The 22796-nt window shown below is 42.3% G+C and overlaps 1 long non-coding RNA gene across 1 annotated transcript; it reads right to left on the bottom strand.

The window, feature by feature from the left end:
• Window positions 1-377: 377 nt before the first annotated feature.
• On the bottom strand, window positions 378-16729 carry LOC117979477 (uncharacterized). The gene is made up of 5 exons (XR_004670337.2): window positions 15586-16729; window positions 10393-10545; window positions 9002-9094; window positions 8314-8424; window positions 378-1648 (listed from the first exon to the last, which is right to left on the bottom strand). It is a non-coding gene; the product is annotated as an uncharacterized LOC117979477 (long non-coding RNA).
• Window positions 16730-22796: the final 6067 nt, after the last annotated feature.

The raw sequence follows: 22796 nt of genomic DNA, 5'->3' as shown, positions 1-22796 counted from the left end.
TGAGGCTATTCTTGGCTTCAAATGGGATACTTCAGGGACTGCTAAACCCCCAGACCAAGGAACAGAAACACTCACTGTGTTCATGATGTTGGAACTTAAATATAGAGCAAGAGGTCTCCTTATGCTCATTCTTGCTGACACTTGCTCTTCTCTCCAGCATACCAACCACAGCCCTGGTCCCCTGTACTGCCATTGCCCCTTCTCACTGGACTTTCACAAACTTTTCCACACTTTATTGCCCTAGTATGTGCTGTTTCATCTAATTTTTTTTTTAACAGTCTTTCTCTTTCACCCTGGCTGGAGTGGAGGGCCACATCTTTTCCTCTATCTACTCTGCCTTGGAAACTTGAGCTCATTTCTCAATTTCCAGCTCAAAGTTCCTCCTGCCTCTTGGCAATATTCTCTGATCCCAAAGAGGAAGCTCGTTGTTCAATATTTTATGTGCCTATAGCAATGCGCTCATAGCTGTGTTATAGTACTTAGATATTAAATTGAAAGAAAGGAAATTGATTAAAAGAAAGAACAAATAAATGAGAAAATATAAGAAAAAATAGGAAGACAGCAATAGCACAAAAAGTGAAGTCCAGATAAAGAATTTAATATAACCCAGTAATAACCAATAATTAAGAGCCGGGACAAAATGTCTTATATGTGTGTGTATTTTTCTAGAAAGAGAATCTACAGCCTGTCAGATTCTCAAAGGGGTCTGAGAAACAAAGTTTTTAGAAAAATACTTGTTGTACACAAAATGAAAAAGAGTTAACATAAAACATTTTAAAAGAGAGTGAAATACTTTCATGTATTTCTGTTGAGCCTTGTTATTCAATCACATTTGTGTACTGACAAAGATTAGGAAGAGTGAATATAAATAAAAAGTAGTTTTTAACTCCAGGGAGAATAATAGTAGAATTACCCAATGAGTTCTGGCATCAAATCAGACAGAGCCATATAAAATATTCAAAATCTAATAAGATATAATTTAGGTATATTTAAGTGTCGTATGGTCCTAGCAGAAAGAAAGGTTTCAAAGGTTCAAAAGTGCATAAAGTTTCAATTCTTAGTATTCTATAAAATTCAAAGATTTAAACATATAAAAGGAAAGACATGTACATATGGTAAGAGCTTATCAGCCTAGTAGAGAGATGGACTTCTCCCAGTTGACAGAAAAATAAAATAAAATGTATAACTTACATTCAAGGAAGTGGACTTCCCTCTCCTAAAGTCAAAGAATCATTCACATTACAACATAAATAAAGTTAATACGTTCTATCAAGGTCACAAACAAGAATCCAGTCTTCTGGCCTAAATCTCTGCTGCTAATAATATAAATTGTAACAAAATAGAGGTCAAGTGCGCAAAGTCCTTCCATTTGTTTTCATGAATATACATCTACAGGTTCAAGGGTACGGGGTTCATCTCAAGGTGAAGTCAATTCTTTTTTGGCTGTTTCTTCCAATACTCAGGAAATACATTGCTACGACTGTCCTTCTGCAGCATGAATGTAGACTGCCACGTCAACAGCAAATTTCACATCAACATATCCAGTCCAGCAGCAGAATGGGTCCACATGGAGGAAGTCTGAAGAAAGAGGTGTCTTACATCCAAACGGACCAGGTCCTGTGAAACTCTCCTGGCAACCTTGAAACCTCTTTTGTAAAGATTATGACAGTGAGAGAAGTCTAACAGGGCTGACTCCATTTTGCTTCTAGCCTCACAGGCTGACTGTCTTTGCTTATTCCTGGGTGTAGGCCAAGCTAACCATGGGAGGAATTTAGTTTATAGTTTAACTTGGAAGCAAGGATGAGAACAGTTCCTCCCTAAAACTAATTCTCCCCTTGCTCAGTGCAAAAACCTGGTGAAAGGCCATGAGATTAGGATTATGGGAGGAGCCTGAACTCCACTAAAATGTAGATATAGTTTCTATAACCTCCTACTGCTCAGGAGTCATGTGGCCAGAGGTTACAAGATTTGTGCCTTCTCCAATTGTTCCTATAGATAACATTACTATTATAGAACCTGAGATTGGTCTTTTGAGATGCTTTTCAGACCTTTGCATTCTGGAAACTCAGTAATCCCACCTAGACTCATGGCTCATGACTCAACTGATCTTCTGCACCCCCTAAACCTACCCAGAGGCATACTCAGCACACGGACCATTTTCCACACCCTATGACTGCATCCCCAAACAATCATGTGGACCCATTCCCTAGTCCCCTGCCTTGAAAAAGCCTAACTTCCAAGCCTTTGGGAAGACTGATTTGAGTAATAACTCCATCTTCCATGTGTTTAGCCTAGCATTAATTAAACTCTTTCTTTACTGCAATACCGTGGTCTCAGTGAATTGGTTTTGTCTGTGCAGCAGGCACAAAGAGGCTGTCAAGTGATTACACCTTTGTGGATAGAGTCTCTCTTCTGAGTCAGCCACGTACTATGAACCAGAGACCCATGGACCACAAAACTTACCTACATTAAAAGTGCCATCAAAGATGGGCATCTGCAAAGAGGAGTATCTGCAAATGACAGATACCACTTAATCTAAAAAAGAATCCCTACGTTTCCCTCCCTGTGGCAGCTTTAGCCTAGAATATAAAAATGTATGCCCCTGAGGATCTGATTCACCAAAATTAAATCTCAAAAAACCATATTAAAACACAGGATAGGAAACTTCAGAGCTGCTGGTGTGCTCTGAAAAACTCTGGGCTGATGGAACTAGCTGCAAATCAAGACAGTCTTGACCTTGCTCCAGTGGTAGTTTGCTACTGCTCACCAGGAAGGGCTCCTTCCCTGCCCCGCACTTTGACCACCTCCCTCAAGTTCCCCTTACAATAACAGTGAAGAATTACAAGCTTAGAAACTTATCATTTTAGCCAAATGAAATATGGATATGAATGTGTGATTTGTACATACACAGAAGGGAGGATAAAGAGGAAAGTAGGGCTCCAGAGTCACAAGAACTTTATGTCATGTATTCCTAAAACTTTAAAATGCTGAAAATATTGTGACTTTTCTTTTAAAATGTATATCTGAATCATTTTTTCAAAAATGTACTGCATTTACTGTGACTACCTTTGCTTTCAAAATGCATGTTTGAGTCCCTTTTTAAAGTTTACTATGATTCTCTTGAAAAAAAAGTGTGTGTGTGAGTGTGTGTGCGTGTGTGTGTACATATATATAGGGACTAGGGAATGGGTCCTTGGGTCCTGCTAATTGGTTGTGACTGCAATCAGGGGTGTGGAAAATGGCCCTTGTGTACTGAGTCCATCTCTGGCTGGGGGACCACAGACATAGCTAGATAGCTAGATACATAGATAGATAGATCTATAAAATAAATATTTAAAATAAAAATACATAAAGACTGAGCCCAAAATAAGATGGCCTTGGCCTCAGGATTTTCAAATATTTGTGGCCATTTCAGAACCTTTTAGCAAGAGTCCATTTGCATTTCTGGGGTATAACCACACAGGAGCCTGAAACACCATTCTGAGCCCTAGCAGCTGAGCCACTCCTGGTGTTCTTTTCCACCTAATATTCACCCAGATGGGCTCCTGCCTCCAGGTCAGATCATCATATAGATCTTTGCTACTCAAAATGTGGTGCCCAGACCAGAAGCAACAGCAGCACTTGTGACCTTGAAAGAAATGCAGAATCTCAGCCAGGCATGGTGGCTCATGCCTGTAATACCAGCACTTTGGGAGGCCGAGGTGGGTGGATCACTTGAGGTCTGGAGTTCAAGACCAGCTGACCAACATGGTGAAACCCCATCTGTACTAAAAATACAAAAAATTAGCCTGGCGTGGTGGTGCATGCCTGTAATCCCAGCTACTTGGGAGGCTGAGGTAAGAGAATCACTTGAACCAGGGAGGCAGAGGTTGCAATGAGCTGAGATCATGCCATTGCAATCCAGCCTGGGAAAAATGAGCAAAACTCCATTTCAAAAAGAAAAAAAGAAAAGAAAGAAAAGAAATGTAGACTCTCAGGCCCCAGCCCAGAACTACTAAATCAGAATCCATATTTGTCTAAGATTTCCAAGTGAGTTCTATGCATATGAACATTTTAGAAGTCCTGGTGTAGAATACATTGTCTCTCCTACTATGGGTACCTAGAGAAAAAGGAAGAGAGGCATTCACATTGCTACCTCACAGATGGAGGAAGGAAGGACGGAGCTGTTGGCCCTGACATTTTCTTGCTTGGGACAAGTAGGAACTAGATTTGGACAACGATGATTCTGTCACTCCCTCAGGTGCACTGGGCATTTGCAGGCTTGAGTGATTTTTATAAATGTAATTAAATCTCACCCTACTTCTATTTTGACTACTAGCTAACATTTTTTGACCATTTACTATATGTCACAAACCACTTTAAATTTATAATAAGTACTGTCTCATAGAATTCTTTTAATGATCCCATGAGTAGCTTCCGTTACTACCTTCATTTTGCAGAGGAGGAAACTAAGGCACAGAGCCATTAATTAGCTTGCTGAAGATTACATGATAGTAATCCACAATTCCCTCTAGGCATATTGACTCCAGAGCTCCAGCTCTCATCCTCCACACCAATCCCATTGCTCTTGCAGGATACAAAGGTGGGTCACATGGTCACGAGCAGAACCTCTATGCATATCTGCATTCAGATGATCAAGCTGTAGAATGGCTAGCCGAAAAACACAATGCTGAAAGTTCAGGGTTGCAGAAAGTCAGAGGCACACATCAGCTTCAAAGAAAAGGCTGTCAATGGAGACGGGAAGTGGGGAAGGAGGGGGTAGCCTTCTCTCTGCCACACAGAAATGGCTCCAAGGCTATGATGCAAGGTGGCCCCAGCTCTGTGAAAAGGCACTTTCACCTTTAAAGCACTTTGCTGAGAGGGAAAATCAATGCTGATGTCCTCCTTGAATAAAGCACTCAGGTCTACTGGGGAGTCCAAAAATAAAAGCATGACGTTAAGTATTTCTCTACCTATAGCTACTGCTCACCCTTAAGAGGAGGGGCAAGGTGGAGCTGTTAAGGGAGCAGGTAGAGGGAGAGGCAGGTGGGGGACCGTGGTTGAAGCACTAGAAAAGGGCAGCTGGGAAGACTCGCAAATGGGAGTGGGGGAAGGGACAGGCTTCCAGAGGAAGTGGTTTTGGTTGAGGCTGGCTGAGAGCAACAATGAGGCTGGGAACACCGAGGACGCCATGGGAAGGTGAGTGACCCAGAACTCATCACGTGTGCTTCTCAAAATCAGAAGACATCTACTGACGGTGACATCTTTTAAATTGGAGCCCTGATAGCATAAACAAGGCTTCAAAAGTCTTTAAAAAGTCTTCATTTTGGTCAGAATAAAACCTGATCCCTTTGCGGGCCATCTTGTCCTGGCTTCAAGACTTTTTCATCCTCCTAGACTTCAAAGCACAGATGTCAGGTTTCCAAGCCAGCAAGTCTACCTTCAATATTAGAAGGAAATGCAAGAGCAAAAAGAGATGAATGACACAATCCAGTAGGTTGCAAATGGAACTGTTTGTGTGAGGCACTAGAGTTGCATCAGCTCTGCCAGGTCATGTGTGAAAAGCAAAGTGATTACACCCAGAGCAAGAGGCTGAAGTGCCCTCCACTGGCCAAACAGATTCCCCAGTAGCCTCAGTGTCACCGCAGAAATGGCTTGAAAGGACAAGAGTTTTTGGAAGTTGCTCCATCTTAAATCCTGGGGTTCAAAGATGTCGATGATGCAACCAATGGAAGAAACTAGCTGATAGTGTTGCTTCCTTTAATCCAAGCTTTTAATTTTATTTAATATGGGGAATTCTCTTTAATCTTACAACAAAGAGATTTACTTTAAGTCTTTAATATCTGAACCACAGAAGCAGAAATAGAAACATGCTATACTCAAGAAATTATCACAGATTTATCTTTTGTCTTAATGTTGTTTCATTTTGTTTGTTTTCATTTTTGAACCTCATTCTCCATCTTTTTCCAGGCAATTTTTATTGGTAATCTGGTTAGCAAAAGACTAAAGTGACCTAGTTCTGCAGATGAAGCTGAAAGCAGATTCTGTTTCTCCAGCGGGGTTTACCTCGCTCTGTGAACACAGGCTTAGCAGAAATGAGTGAAAAACGGACAGGGGCTCTCTGGTGCCTCAAGACAGCTTCAGGCACACATGGAAGAAGGGGAGGGTCTTTGGGCAAGAGAAAAAATGGGCACCTCCCTCACCCTTCCAGGCAGAGTCCAGCACAATCTTTGGAGGGCTAGAGGTGGGTTTGAGGTTGTCGCAGAAGCCTTTGAACATTGCAGAAGCCACTTGAGGTATTCCCCCAAGGATAGCAACATCTCACAGGGACCAGCTTCACTGTTCAGGAAGGAACAGCAGTGGCTTCTTACAGGGACACACGCATGTGCAGTGTCTGGAGAGTGGCTCTGCTGGGCCAGGCTGTCCCACGGAGACAGCCAGCAGGATGTTCCTTTTATTTATTTTTTCCAGCTTTATTGAGGTATAACTAACTGACAAAACTCTATCAGTTTAAGATGTACAATATTAGGATTTGATATATGTATATATTGTGAAAAAATGATGACCACAATCAATTTTGTTCATACATCCATCACCTCACCTACTTACCAGTGTGTGTGTGTGTGTGTGTGTGTGTGTGTGTGTGTGCATGGTGTTGAGAAGGAATGAAATCAATAGCTCAAAGAGATAGCTGCACTCTGTTATTCATTGGAGCACTGTTCACAATAACCAAGGTATAACCACCATAAGTGTCCATTGACATGAATACATAAAGAAATTGTGAAATACATGTATATGTGTGTTTGTGTGTGTGTATATATATAATTATATATTATTTAGCCAAAAAGAAGCAAATCTTGCCATTTGCGACAACTTGGATGAACCTGGAAGACATGATGCCAAGTGAAATAAGTCAGAGAGAGAAAGACAAATACGGTATGATCTTGCTTCTATGTGGAATCTAAAAAAGTCAAACTCATAGAAATAGAGTGGAAGAGTGGCCGCCAGAGGCTGGGGATGGGGGAAATGGGGAGAGGTTAGTAAAAGGCTGCTCCTTCTAAAGAGTGAACTGAATGCAGACAAGCTGGCTAAGCAGTTACTGGTTAACCTGTCTGGGCACAAATAACGACAAACTTCTCAAATCAAATCACTAAAAAGCAATCATACTATTTTATTACTAACTTGTGCACTATGACAAAATGATATCATCTTGTTTTCAATTTAAGGCCTATAAAATCTTTAGTGATTTGTGGGAGAATTTGGTACACAAGGGAGAAAGCCTAATTAGAAAGACCCAGACACACAAGGAGGGTAGAAGATGGTTCCCAGGAGCCGTTATCTATGCAAAACCTTAGGGGTAAAAATTTAGACTTTCTTGATGCCATGAGACCTGCCTTCCTGTGCAGTTTTTCCATTAACTGCAGTGAGACCTTTGTCTAGTCACTTACTCTCCCAGGAGCCCCATCTCCTTGTTTGTTCAACATTCAACGAGCACATTTTGAGCCCTAAACGCTTTCTGGGTACAATAAACTGAGATGGTTTCTAACCTTTCTAAGTATAAAAGAACATATCTTAATACCAGAAAATTTCCAAAGCACTTCTACATGAATGTCATCATATTTTTCCTTTTGCTTCATTTTTTAAAAAGCTATCTAAATGGCAGAAAACAATGGAGTCAATGATACATCTAGTACTTTTATATTTATTAATCAGAAGAGCATCTATGCAGACCACAAAAGTGGCAATAAATACATTTGCAAGACGTAGTATTCATGTAGTCTCAATGCCGGTACACCGACATATCCACTGGCTCCTCACAAAAATTTAAAGGTCCCAGGAGCACAAGGTCCCATCTTTGCTCAAAATAGAAAGTACTAGTCTAGGTGTCCAGGTGTTCAACACCAGGGCACTGGACACTGAGATGTGGACATTATCGTCTCCCAGGTAAACAACTTCCCGTAACTCTAAAGTACCATTGGACTCAAAGGGTCATATGGCTGGAAACAGTTCTGGCTTTACTTTAACCACCAAAGACTCACTGCCTGAGACAGTCTCAAAATTCTCAAACTCCCTTGGAATTCTCAAACCGTTATAGTCAGCAGATTTGGTGTTATTTATATTTTTATCTGTAATTTTCCTCTTCCCCCACTGCCTCATGCTCATGAGACAATGCTATCAGTAGGGAGTATCTGAAATCACTCCAAGTAAGAAGAATAAGCTACTGATACATGTGTGAATCTCATAGACATAATGTTCAATGAAACAAATTAAAGACAGAAGAGTACACACGGTATGATTCCATTTATATGAAGTCCAAAAGTAAACAAAACTAACCTATGATGGTGGAGGTCAGACTCGAGGCTTCGTTGTGGGGTACTGGCTGAGATGGTCATGCAGGAGCATTTCTGGAAGCTGGAAATTCTCTAGCCTTGGTTTAACTGGCAGCTACATAGGTGTACATATAAGTAAAAATTCATCACATATATATTTAAGAAGTGTGCACTTTAAGGCAAGTAAGTCATACTTCAAATTTTACATACAAGGGCAAAGGCAATGGGAATTAAACCAGGCAAATGGTTAAAAGGAACAGGTGGGTTCAGAAATAGAAGCAAGGAATCTGGAAGCAAATCCTGGATGACTTCAGCATGTAAGGATGAGTGGGGGTTGTGAGGTGCCCAGCAAAGGAGACTGGGAAAAAGAACTCAGAGAAGGGGGAGGAAATGGTATCGGGAGGGACAAGGAGACAGGAGTAGTTCTCAATGACTTGCAGATGTGAAAATAAAATCTAGGCTGTGGGGACTCCAAATTATTTTGAGTTTTAAAGAAATAGGACTATAGTGCCTGAGTCATGTGAGAGGCATCTGTAACCTGGGCAGGTGTAACTGTTGTTTCTCTCATTATAGATTAGACTTCTTCCTTACCTGCATTGTTTTTTTAAATGTTGTAAATGACTAAAGGGAGGCAGGGAAGACCCCTTCCCTCTTCACAGTTGATCTTCATTATAGATTAACTTCCCTCTTACCTTTCTCATGCAAAGACTTGATGGTTATCACATTTTCTAAAGATGGAATGTTGAATACGTTCTTTTAAATTGGAAAGAAAATGAAAACAAGCCCTGTGGAAAAGAAAACAAACTATAATGAATTAAATTGTTGTAAATCACCAACAAGCCCTGTATAGAAAATGCTATAATCCTATCAAGCTTCTTCGTTTTCTGCCAATATAAGCAGGAAGGTAACTTTTAATTTTGGAGGACTGAACCCATTTTTCTGGAGTTTGTGTCTTCTAAATGGTTATTCCCAGCTTTTCACTTGAACAAACTCTTGAATACTGGATTCTGATCCTTTTGATTATTTCATGTTGACATAGATAAAGAAGGATGGAGACAGGGTGATAGAGGGGAAAGACCTTCCGGTCTCATTAGTGAAAATAACATACATGAAAAAGCCATATCTTTTCACAAGTTTCAGAAGTATCTGGGTAACTTTAACACTTGCTGGAGAAGCATCATGTCTCCATTCAAGGAAACTTGAGTATCATGTCCAGGTACCACTGTCAGAAGCCAGAGCGATCTGGGGACCCTCTGGAACGATGTTCCGAGCCCTTCAGAAATACCCACCCAATGGCCTGCTTCTGCCTGGAGAGGGAACATTCACCATCTTTAGCTGGACAACAGAGTGACCTTCAGGGGCACCAAGCCAAATGCAGAGAAGAAAGGAACAGAATGAAGCAGAGGCAATACTGGGCAACACCTGCCGTTAAGTGGAACAACCTGGGCTGTTAAACACACATTCACTTGTAGGGAAAAATTAGAATCAGGTTGGTTTAGGCTTAATAGTGTATTTATACTGTGCTGGAGAAGAGTTTTGAAAGCAGGGGGCTTCTGCAATGCATCTGACATGGCTTGTATGAAAATACCATTTTCTTCTCTTAATTTCTATAGCACTTTGGTGAAGATATTTCTTAAGAAATCTGCTACATTTTTTCTTGTACTGTGCTTATTTTATAGACTTTTATTTTCCTCCACATTAGACTGTAAACACTCTGAAGACAGAAAGCAGGTCTTTTGGCCAGGCACAGTGGCTCACACCTGTAATCCCAGCACTTTGGGAGGCCAAGGTAGGTGGATCACCTGAGGTCAGGAGTTCAAGACCAGCCTGGACAACATGGCAAAACCCTGTCTCTACAAAAAATACAAAAATTAGCTGGGCGCTGTGGCACACGTCTGTGGTCCCAGCTATTCAGGTGGCTAAGGTTGGAGGATCGTGTGAGCCCAGGAGGTCTAGGCTGCAGTGAGCCGTGATTGCACCACTGCACTCCAGCCTAAGTGACAGAGCAAGACCTTGTCTCAAAAAAAAAAAAAAAAAAGTTCTTTTCATCTTGTGTGCCCCCAACTCCCCCACGGCTACTCACAGTTGGAGGAATGTAGCAGGTGTGCCCGGCGCCTGGGCCCTGGTGCCTGAGCCACTCCTCTGCTGTGACGAGGCCTGAAGGGTGAGGTTCACCCTGCAGGCAGCCAGTTGTACCCAAATGCATTGCCTTTGAGCCAGAGGCATTGCTGCTTCTCTGAAAAGGGTAAAAATAAAGTGTTTAAAATTCAAGAAGAATTTCAGAGAAATAGGGACTAGGTAAAGACAGCCCTGTGGCAGTAAATAGCAGACAGTGAAGGATGAAGACAAAGTTTCAGAAGGAGGAAGACAAGGTCGCCTTACCCGCTGGTCTCATTAGTGGAAATAACACCTACAGGAAAGTAACATCTTTGAAGATATCTGAAAGTTTCCTGGGTGATCATGAAATTGCAGGTGGCAGTATGAGGTTTTCAAAATACACAGAGCATGCCCTCTGAGAGAAACTCAATTGGCAATTAGGACATTGCAGGATCATAGAGCTTTTCTTCCCTTCTTTAGCTATGAGTCACAAGCTGCCAATTAAGAAATCAGTGACCTGTCAGGAGCTTGATATTACCTAATGGGCTAAAGCCCTCGATGGTGATGTCTAATAACATCGGTGCGTTCAGGATTTAATCTTTAACTTGATTTCCTGGGGTGATTAGATGATGAACAATAAGACGGGTTATTTTATTCTTCAATAGATCCTTTATGTGGGGATCTGGGTGATGCAGTAAAGCAGAAGGAAGAACTGTATCCTCTTGCGTTCTTCCTCCTCCCCCTCCCCAGCAACAGACATGTTAAGGTCAGCAGTCTTGAAGTACAGACAGGTGTTCTTGGTAAGATGTGCAGGAATCCACAGTGATCAGAATGCGTGTGGACCCCATTGTTTTTACTGTGCAACAAATGTGTCAAAAGCTCATACAGGACAGCAAAGCAAAGACGTTTTTAAGAACATGAACTCAGAGTCAAACAGATCTTGTTTGACTCCTAGATCTGCTCCTTACCAGTCTCAAGCAAGCTTCTTAACCCCTCTGAGCCTCCACTTTACTCATCTGTAAAATGGTAATAATGACAGTACCCACCTCATATGATTGTTGAGGAAATTAAATGAGATATTGCATGCAAAGGCTTCATGTAGTGCCTACTTCCTGATGAAGTGCTAACAGACATCAGCTAATATTATCATTATATTTATTAGCAGCCTGTGAAAATGTCTTACAACTTAGCCATCTGTCTTTACAGAGTATAAACCATGTCTCATTACTTCATCCAAGGAGAGAAGAGATTCCTGTTGATAGAGGAAGATACCAAATGAGCTGGTCATATATATAGATTTCAACCTACATGCTTAGAAGACAGCTCTGTGACCGAGGCTACTGAGGACCTGTCAGGAGACCATTAAGATTTAAAAAGGACCTCTTTTTAAATATCACATGTCGTTGTAGGTTTATGGTTCCAAAGCAAGCCAAGCTCTTTGAAGAGGGGTCCTCCGCTTGTCTTGTTCTTTCCATTGCTAGCATAGAAGGATCTCTTGGATTGGTGCTGGTTTGTTACCAGAGTATTGGTGGCCATTCTTTGGGAAACTCTTGGCTTTTGCCATCCCTGGTGAATAGGGTTATCCAGCCCTACGTACCAGGGACATTTTGAAGAGGACACTAGGAGAAGTGGGCATTTCTTCAAGAGAGGTCAAAAGAGGAAATGCATGATGTCACTATCACTTCATATGAATGGCAAACACATATCAGTGTATATAAATTACTGGCAGAAGCAGAGTCTCACTTACTGGCTGTGACCTACACACCAGGTCATTGGCCAGAGCATCATGGACCAAAGCACAAATAGTGCTGGATGATAGGGTTCACTGCCAAGACAAAGAGGAGGGATGAAAACAGGAAAGGAGAAGTTTGCCACATGCTCAACTCAAGTCTCCTTACAATAAAAAGTCAAAAATTTATTTTCTGAACTACATATCTGCTCAGATCTTACCATCTTCATTTAGCCACCAAATTGTTGACTTAAAAAAAAGGGGGGGCAGGTGCGGTGGCTCTCGTCTGTAATCCCAGCACTTTGGGAGGCCAAGGCAGGCAGATCACAAGATCACGAGTTTGAGATCAGTGTGGCCAACATGGTGAAACCCTGTCTCTACTAAAAATACAAAAATTAGCTGGGTGTGTTGGTGCATGCATGTAATCCCAGCTACTTGGAAGGCTGAGGCAGGAGAATCACTTGAACCCAGGAGGTGGAGATTGGAGTGAGCCAAGATCACACCATTGCATTCCAGTCTTGGCAACAGAGTGAGACTCCATCTCAAAAAAAAAAAAAAAAAAAAAAGGGAAGTCAGGTTCACAAAGTTACAGACTCTCTTTCTTGGCTAAGACCTGAAGCTCCTTCATTTCTGTTAAAATTAGGCAAATAATTCCCAAATGGCAATGTGGAGTCCAGGACTAATATGCAGCACCTGGGAAACTTCTACAACTTACAGATGCCTTGAGCTTACCCCACGTGGATAGATCCAGAATCTTTAGGGGAGGGTTCCATCCTTTTGAGCACCCCTGATGATTATGATGAGGGGCCAGTCTTGGGAACCCCTGAAACAGGCCATTTTCATGCCCAGATTTACAGAGTCTGCATCTGAATGTCATGTTCATTAATTAATGCATTTCCTTATAACTTGCCATTAGGAAGTTTGCCCAGCAAGTTTCAAGAAGATAACATAACGCTGATAGCCAGTCCCTCCTATTTACCCAGGAGTTTCCCTTCTCCTCTGCTGCAAAAGTCTTTCCTTTCTTCCAAAGTCCTGACACTTTCCACTTAAACTGGCCTTGAATCATATCTAAACCTCCCCCCCTCTCAAAGTGAAACCCAATTTACCCCTTCTCACCTTGAATACTTTTTCTGTTGAGATTCTTATATATGCAACATGAGTGCGTCCCCTGGACATATTGGCCAAATGTCCAGAAAAAGAATTGCTCCAATAAGTGCTCAGTAAAACTCCTAATGAGCATGGAGTAGATGCTTAAAATAAATTTTTAAAAAAACAAAGTTGTATTTCAGTTCTGTGTGTGTGTGTGCGTGTGCGTGTGTGTACGTGACTGTGCGTGTGTTGAAAGGAAGAGAGAGATTTTTAATCAAATTTAAACAAAGCAATAATTTATATTCCAATGATGGAAAAAAACAATTTGGTCTCGTATATGGAACCTGAGGGAAAGACAAGCTTCTCATTTATAATTTGGAAAGATGCCAGGGGTAGGAGGTGGGAGAGCTGAGGAGGGCAGGGGTGCAGTTTTTTTTCTTTTTTTAATAACATTTTTTAAATAGTGTGACATGTATGGTCATGCCTAAATCTCCCTAAATTATATTTTAGAAAAAAAAATTCATTTAATCTCCTTTCCTTTGTTGGGAAGACAGAGGTCATGGAAACCATGCCTGTGCCTAAAGCAAGAGATGGTAAAAGTGATATCGCTATTTCCGTGGCTTCAAAAAGTGATGCTGGTTCTCTGTGCAGGGACATTGTCAGGCATCAGGAACTTTCCCAGGCTGACCTGCCTTCTGCACTCAACCCCAGCTACTCTCTGTCAATACACTACCCAACCTTCCAAGTTTAACTCAAACATGTCAGCCTCTCCAGTAGCTTCCTCTGCCCTGGGTGAAGAGAGAGCTTCCTGTGCTAGAATTTAGTTCTCCACTTCTTGAGTTAGAACAGCGCTCTCAATCAGAAAAGATTTTGTCCTTTGGGGATTTGTGGCACTCAGCGTCTGGAGACACTTTTAGTTGACCTAGTAGGGAGGGAAGTGCTGCTGGTATCCAGTGGGAAGAAGACAAAGATGCTGCTAAACGTCCTATAATGCACAGGGCAGCCTTTGACAGCAAAGGATTATCCAGCCCCAAACATTGGCCGTGCTGACATGTAGACCTCTCCCTCCTCCTCAGCCTTTTACCTACTTGGCTTCCAGGACACCACATTCTTCGGCCTTGAGTTTTCTCCGACCTCACTGGTCCACCCTCTTCAGTTACCTCTGCTGGCTCCTCCACACCTCCCCAAACTCTAAACATTGGAGCACACTAGTGTTGGGCTTTATCTCTTGTCTACCCATTGTCACTCCAGTCTATGCCTTTAAATATCATCTTCAGACCTGCTACTCCCAGATTTATATCTGACTGGACCCTGCCCCTGAATTCTAGGTTCATAGATCTAAACATCTCCATTTGGACATCTGAAAGGCATCCCGCACTCAGCATATCCCAAACTGAGTTCCTGATCTTTCCCCCAAAAACCTGCCCTTCCAAATTATCTCAGTTAATTGCCATTCCATCTGCCCAATTGCTCAGGGAAATAACCTCAAAGTCATCCGTGACCCCTCTCTGCCTCTCAAATTTTCATTCAATCTACCATCAACTCTATTGGCTCCAAAGATATCCTAAATCTGACCACTTCTCTTCACTTCCACTGTCATTCCCTTTGGGCCTGGTCACCACCATCTCTCACCCAGACAGGGCAGCTGTCTCCTAACTGGTCTTTCGGCTCCTGCCTGTAGGACCTTCTCAATGCAAGAGCCGGAGTGATCCTTACAAAATGCAAGGCAGATCATGCCACGCCTCTATTCAGAACGTTCAATGGCTTCCAGCAATTTCCAAAGTAAAGTCGAAAGTCCTTATACTATGCTGCAAGGTCTCGTGTGATCACTCAGCTTCGAAATCTCCGGCTTTTCCCCCATTAGAATCTCTCTGACTCATATCCTGCCCTGCCCCTTCACCTGCCCCAGCAGCCACATCAGCCTCCTGGGTCCTCCCTGCCTCCTCCAGGCACCTCCCGACCCCAGGACCATTGCCTTTGCTGTGCCCACTGCCTAGAATGGTCTTCCCCTAAAACCCCCGTGGCTCACACCATCAATCCGTCAGGTCTTATTGAAATGTCACTGGCTCCGAGAGGTCTCCGATGCCACGCTATTTAAAAGTGAAACCCTGCACCTCCAGTGGTCGGCTGTAATATCTTTCCCGTAGTGCTGACCACCATCTGGCACACTCGTTATTTTTCTGGTATGAGTTTTTGACAGATTCAAGCTCTCTAAAGACCGGGACTCTTCCGTATGACTGTCTCCACAGCATGCAGACGAGTGCCATCCACGGTAAATGCCCAGCGATGCACAGCTGAACCCCCCGCAGACTTCGAGATTCCCCAGGAACAGGAGGTGTCGTATCACCCACAGCAGCTTACCCAGGTCTCCTTCCACGCCTTCCTATATGACCTCCATCTCTCTTCCAGGCTAAGCCCTGCACGAGGAGCTTTTGTACACATTTGTCATTTCATTTTGTTTACTGGAACCCAATCGATTTTTAATTGAATTTACAATCAGAATCCCGAAAATGTCAAAGGTATCTTCACCGCGGTGAAAGCTTCATGCTGCTCTCCAAACCTCAATTTACCAGCAGCCTGGCAGAGGCTGCAAATCACTCCAGAGGTGGTGCCCTTGGAGGACAGACTGTGAGCAGGGTTTCTGCACCATCTTGTGGACAGCTTGGGAATGACACATACTGAAACACGTCTTTTACGTCCCAGCGTGTGTGTGTGTGTGTGCGTGTGTGTGTGTGTGTGTGTGTGTGTGTGTGTACACGAGAAAGAAACGCTTACTGATGTCTCCTCCCCACACCAAAATGAATACCTCCTCTCCTCACCAGTCCTCAATGCTAAAGGCTTCTTGGTTGTGTTTTAAGCTGGTAATTCCCTTTTTCAGTTAAAAAAAAAAAAAAAAAATTTCTCCTCCTGGCCCAGTAAGGAGAGAACTGAAGGCTCCTTGCGGTTTGGCTTCTCCCAGAGTGTCTTTCCCTTAGCAGCAGCATCTAGCTCACTCTCTGAATCAGGAAACTGAGCAGGTAAGATGAGTCTTCAGTATCTAAAGGGGCTGTCCTAGGAGGCATGATTTCAGCAGCACCATGTGAGGCCAGCACACCACCCCCTAGTCCGGTGGGCCCTCTGTAATATGCCTTTTATTCCACTGTCAGAACTCAGGTTTTAGATGTAAACACTCCTGGGAGAGGAGCACTAATGTCCAGTCATACCGACCCGAATGACCAACAGCCAACCTACAGGCAGGAGGTGGAGAATGAGGGCAGACAAAGGCCGCTAGTCACCTAGTGGGGAAGGCAGGTCTGGGACAAGAAAGGCCACCTGACCCTCCAAATTCCACTGCACACACCTTACAATTTCCCTCCTACTCGGCCTACCCATGCATAGTGTCAACTCACTGATTCCATCCTGTGTGTTTGGGATTGAAGAGGGGAAAAGGGCCAGATCCATCCTCATTGTGAAAATTCTACACTCCAAGGGTTTGTACAGCAATTCCACTACCTCAAGACCCTCGAACTATATTAACTACAGTCATCCAAGCTTGCCTGGGGAAAGACAGTGGAAAAAGAGCCATGATTTGTAACCAGCACATGATTTGTTTGAAAGAAGCATGCACTTCTGAGGTGTGAGAAAGTTCTAGAATCATTTTAGCCAAGATCAAAGAGATTGTTTGCTTTTGTAATATGTTAAGAAAATGGAAGAAAGAGTGTGGACTCATAAGTAAATTTAAACTTTAGACCAGTATGTATGAATTAGCATCAGGAGGGGAAGGGAAGAGAATAAAGATTTATTGAAAGCCCATTTATGGAACACACTATCCAGCCACAAAACAAAAAATAAAGCATTATTTCCTCCCCATTCTGGATTATAATCTAGTTGTGCCATTTTGAAAAGTCAGTCTCATCAACAGAAAGCTACCTTGATTTGAATGGCTCATTAAATAAGATAGAACAGGGGAATCCCAGCTCTAAATGGAAGGCTGTTTACAAACCTAAATTTAATAACCCTCATTAGAGGCCAGCTATGTGATCCTGAGCTAGTAGTTTAACCTCTCTGAACCTCATTTTCCTGATCTGTAAAATGGTGTGCTGATGCTGTGAAAAACAGTTGGGTGTTTCCTCAAAAAGTTAAACATAAAACTACCATACGATCCAGTAATTTCACTTCTGAATACATACTTAAGAGTGAAAGCACAAACTCCAACAGATATTAGTACACTAATGTTCATAACATCATATTCACAATAACCCAGAGGTAGAAATAACCCAAATACCAATGGAAAGATGAATGAATATACAAAATGTGGGATAAACATACAATGTTTTGTTTTGTTTTGTTTTGTTTTTGAGACAGGGTCTTGCTCTGTCACCCAGGTGGGACTGCAATGGTACAGTCATGGCTTACTGCAGCATCAACTTCCCGGGCTCAAGTGATCGTCCTGCCTCAGCCTCCCGAATAACTGGGACCACAGGAACACACCACTATGCCTGGCTAACTTTCAAAACTTTTTTGTAGAGATGGGATCTCTCTATGTTGCCAGGCTGATCTCAAACTCTTGGGCTCAAGTGATCCTCCTGCCTCGGCCTCCCAAAGTATTGGGAATATAGGTATGAGCCACAGCACCCAGAAAATGTATTATTTTTAGGCCTTAAAAAGGAATGAAATTCTGATGTAAGCTACAACATGGATAAACCTTCAAAGTGTGTATGCTAAACGAAATAAGCCAAACACAAAAGGACAAATATTGCATTATTCCACTGAGGTACCTAGAATAGGCAAATTAATGGAGATGAGAAGTAGAATAGAGGCTACTAGGAGCTGTGGGGAGGGAGGAATGGTGAGTTAGTGTTTAACGGGTGTGGAGTTTCAGTTTGGGGTGATGCCAAAGTTCTTGAAACGGATAGTGGCAATGATTGCATAACATTGAGAATGTATTTACTGCCACTAAATTGTACACTCAAAAAAAGGTTAAAATGGTAAACTTTATGTTATGTATATTTATCACAATGATAGAATAGATGATAAATAGATGATAGATAGATAGATAGATAGATAGATAGATAGATAGATAGATAGATAGAAAGAAAATGGTACTGGGTTACTATTCAAAGTCATGTCTTTCTTAGCCCTAAATATATATATATATATAACAATTTAAATATATATTACAATTTATATTTGTAGAAGGAATATATATATATATATATATCCCTTCTATTATGTTGTCTAATTCTATGTTTATTGTATTGCGTATTTTGCTAAATTTTACTCTGTGCAAAACATGTGTTGAATAGGTGTGAATTAATTAATTATATAGTTTTATTGACTACGGCAGTACAAAAGGAAAAGATGTTACGATAAATTTTCTCAATACACAATACAAACTAAAAGGACTCTTCCAGTCCTCCTGAGCTGGTTCCATCCTGAACCAGGTATGTCTCCCAAGAGGCCCCAGCAGGGCAGGCTCTTCCTCTACAGTTTGATGAGAAAAGTCTCCATGAGGTACTCTTCTCATATTTACAGTATGAAGAATGGCTTTTTTTTCCTCTAGTTTTAATTGAGATGGAGCATTCCAAGGCCAAGAAAATGTCATGCATTCACTGGTGAGTAAGCTGGACATGACGGGAATGACAGTTACAGGACACAGCTATTTACCAAAAACGTGACCTATGGGACTTAAGAACCATGTCACGCTGCTCTGCTTGATGGATCTATTTGGATGACCTGAAATCAGAAACTTGGTTTTCTTTTGAAGAGAAAAATGTCCAGAGTATACTGGGATATGCACGGGGGTGAGGGACACGTGCAAGTGTGCACATCCACGTGTTCACAGCCATGGGGAAGGGAGGAAAAATCACCCCTTAACTCAAAGAACTCTGGAAATTACAATAGGAAACAACCTACTTTCCCTATTGAACAGCAACAAAATGAGAAGCAAGCAATAAGGGATAATAAAATGCCCAAGTTATGTTTTTACATGCAAGTAAAGTGAGTCAAGAGGACTATAACTTTGAAGACAAGTTATGGAATATGAATCTCTCCACATAGGGTGCTTACTGTATTTTCTCATTTCTTTCAAATCCTGTAGAAGTGTATAGTCAAGACTGAAAATATAAAAGGCCATAAAAATGGAGATACAAATGGCTCTCCAGATGTTTGAGTCTGTTCTAAGAGAAATCACATTTGTGAGAGCAGACAAAAATGTGAAACAAAAAAAATGGTAGAGCTTAAATGTTAAAGCAAACTCAATTGATAGACATTAATTGAGCACCTATCAAATAAAAGATACTGGGCTAGCCTCCACAAAACAAAAAATAAGGCATTATTTCCTCCCCATTCTGGATTATAATCTAGTTGTGCCTTTTTGAAAAGCCAGTCCCATCAACAGAAAACTATCTTGATTTGAATGGCTCATTAAATAGGATAGAACAGGGGAATTCCAGCTCTAAATGGAAGGCTGTTTAACTCCATCTTCAGCTGGGTTCTCTTTAAAATGACAGCAAGACAATTTAAAAGGATTTAATGCACAACGATAAAGAAAGTAAAAGAAGGGCTGTCACTGAATAGAAATTCAACAAATGACTAGAAGATGGATGAAAACAGATGAAGTAGATCAGAGGAACCATGGCCTAGAGTCTTTATGGGAGGCGATACGCCCATCTACCTTGCCAGACTCTGATAGGTTTCAGCACTCAGAAACAGAATAATGAAGGCAGTGAAATGAAGGTGTGGACATGGGCTGCCCTGTCCCACTGCACTCTCCCAGCACACTAGAAACCAGACATCTCCCTGGCCTACCCCACCTTACTCCCCAGTCTAAGCATCAAAGGGTCCTCCTTGAAACAAATTGATAGCCCCACTGGAAACATCTCTGCATTCTGGCATTTAGGATGTCCTCAATCTCCCAGACGCAAAACCATCTACCTGACAGATCTTGTTCACATGCATGGTTTTTCATTGCCTTCCACTTCGACTTAAATGAACAAGGATGAAGACTGTGCAGTTATTTCAGAATAGAGACAAGTTTTTTAAATGACTCCAACCAAAACAAAGATAAGTTAAGCTATAGAACACAAAATAAAATCCTCTAATTAGAAATTAGACCCATGAAACAAAAATAAGATGCTATATCAAGAGGAAAAATCAGATACCAAAAAAAAGAGCTATTGGAAATTTTTTAATGACTGCAAAAATAGGAAAATTCATTACAAGGTTGGAGAATAAAATCCAGATGACTTCCCAAAAAACAGATCTCAAAATAAGAGATAAAAAAGGTAATAGAAAAAAATAAGAGACCTAGAAGACCAATCTGTGGATCCAGTATCTGACTAATAGAACTAATACGAAAAAAGAGAAACCAGAAGAGACAGAGAGAGAGGAAGAAATTATCAAAGACATAACAGAAGACAGTAAGAATTGAGAAGTGGGACTAATCACTGAGGATTCAGGTAGTCAGAAAAGTCGGCACAGAGGAGGGAAATTTTCAGCCCAGCCTTGAAGGATGTGCAGGATTCTGACCAGTGGGAAGAAAGAGAGGTCTCAAGATACAAAGCCCAGCAAGCAAAGAATTCAGACCAGAAAGAGCATGAGTTATGCCTACAGAAGCTGCCTAGATTCAGATTCAACCACCATTTCTCTAGCATTGGCATCTTCAGACATTTTTCCAAGCCCCTTTAATGCTGCACCCAATGGAATCCTCACAACCATCTCACAGCTCTCATGTATAGCTCAGGACACTCAGCCTAGGAGAGAGAGGTAATGCATTCATGTCACACGGTGGTTGATTCTAGAGTAGAATTCACACCTATGATGACCCCAGGCTCTAAGTCCCTCACTCATAAATCTCACCAGGGATGAGAGTTCTCACAATTAAAAAGAGGACTCTATGACTAGAAAGGTAAGTTGAGGGTAGATTTTCAGGGGCCTAAAATATTAAGTAAAGGAGTTCTTTTTTTTCATATGACACAGTCTTGTTTTGTTGTTCAGACTGGAGCACAGTGGCAAGATTATGGCTCACTGCAGCCTCAACCTCTGAGGCTCAGGCAATCCTTCCACCTTAGCCTCCCATGTAGCTGGGACTGCAGGCATGTGCCACCATGTCTGACTAATTTTTTTTTTTTTTTTTTTTGTAGAAACAGGGGTCTCACTATGTTGCCAAGGGTGGTCTTGAACTCCTGGCCTTGAGGGATCCTCCTGCCTCAGCCTCCCAAAGTGCTGAGATTACATACATGAGCCACCACACCTGGCCAGGATTTCTAACTGTATCATTAAAGCAATGAAAAGCCATAGGAGATTTCTGAAAAGAAAATGACACAGTGAAGGTGGTGTTTGAAGAGGATAAAGCTGAGAGCAGCTGGAGCAGTCGGGAGGGAAAGAGACCTCTGAAGCTGTGACTATGGCTCCTACACAAAGGAGCTGAATCTGCCCGTGGGAGCTGGCAGTGGAACGAAAGAACGAGAATTCAAGCATGCTTCAGCAGTGTGCGGGGAATGCACATGAAGTCTTTGGCCTTGACCTTTACTTGTAATGCACACCCTAGCAGGGTAAGGGGACATTGTCCGTGCTCCTCCCCTTGGGTCCCTTTTTACCGTTTTTGTGTTTCCCACCTTCTTTCCTGTACTTTTGTTTCCTGTGCTTACGCCAGCACCTGTGGCTCTTCTTCAGAGGCCGGGGCTCCTGGGGCAGGTTTGGCCCAGGTGCAGGGAGTGGAAATGGAGAAGCTCTGAGCTGCCAACCCCCTCAGGCCCTTGACCCACAATGGTTGGGGACAGGGATGTAACAGCCCACTCCTGGGCCTTGGCTAGAGCATCTCTTCCCTTCCACGGCCCCCTGCAGGATTCAGTGGGAGCTTCCTTCTGTGGACATGGGAGAACCACTCTCACACTTGGCCTCCCGGTGTTCTGCTGCTCCTACCATGCCCTCCTGGGGACCTGGGAGTGCATCCTCCACCTGCCACCCACACACCCTCATCTTAAGGTCTGCCTCTGATGACCCCAGACTGAGACAGATAGGGGAAAATTAAGAGCAAGCTTGAAACAGCGGAAGGAGAAGGAATGGGAGGAGATTAGCCCTCAGATGCTGCTATAGTTTGGCTGTGTCCCCACCCAAATCTCATCCTGAATTGTAGCTCCCATAATTCCTTCATGTTGTGGGAAGGACCCAGTGGGAGATAATTGAATCATGGGGGTGGTTTCCCCCATACTGCTCTCATGGTAATGAATAAATCTCATGAGATCTGATGGTTTTATAAGGGGTTTCCCATCACTTGGCTCTCAGCCTCTCTTACCTGCCACCATGTAAGACGTGCCTTTCACCTTCCATCATGATTGTGAGGCCTCCCCAGCCATGTGGAACTGTCAGTCCATTAAACCTCTTTTTCTTTATAAATTACCCAGTCCTGAGTATATCTTTATTTATTTATTTATTTATTTATTTATTTTTTGACAGAGTTTCACTCTTGTTGCCCAGGCTGGAGTACAATGGCGCAATCTCAGCTCACTACAACCTCTGCCTCCCAGGTTCAAGTGAGTCTCCTACCTCAGCCTCCTGAGTAGCTGGGATTACAGGCATATGCCACCATG

The sequence above is a fragment of the Pan paniscus genome, chromosome 13 (genome assembly GCF_029289425.2).
Source record: "Pan paniscus chromosome 13, NHGRI_mPanPan1-v2.0_pri, whole genome shotgun sequence".
NCBI lineage: Eukaryota > Metazoa > Chordata > Mammalia > Primates > Hominidae > Pan > Pan paniscus.
This window is presented reverse-complemented; position numbering and strand designations above follow the sequence as displayed.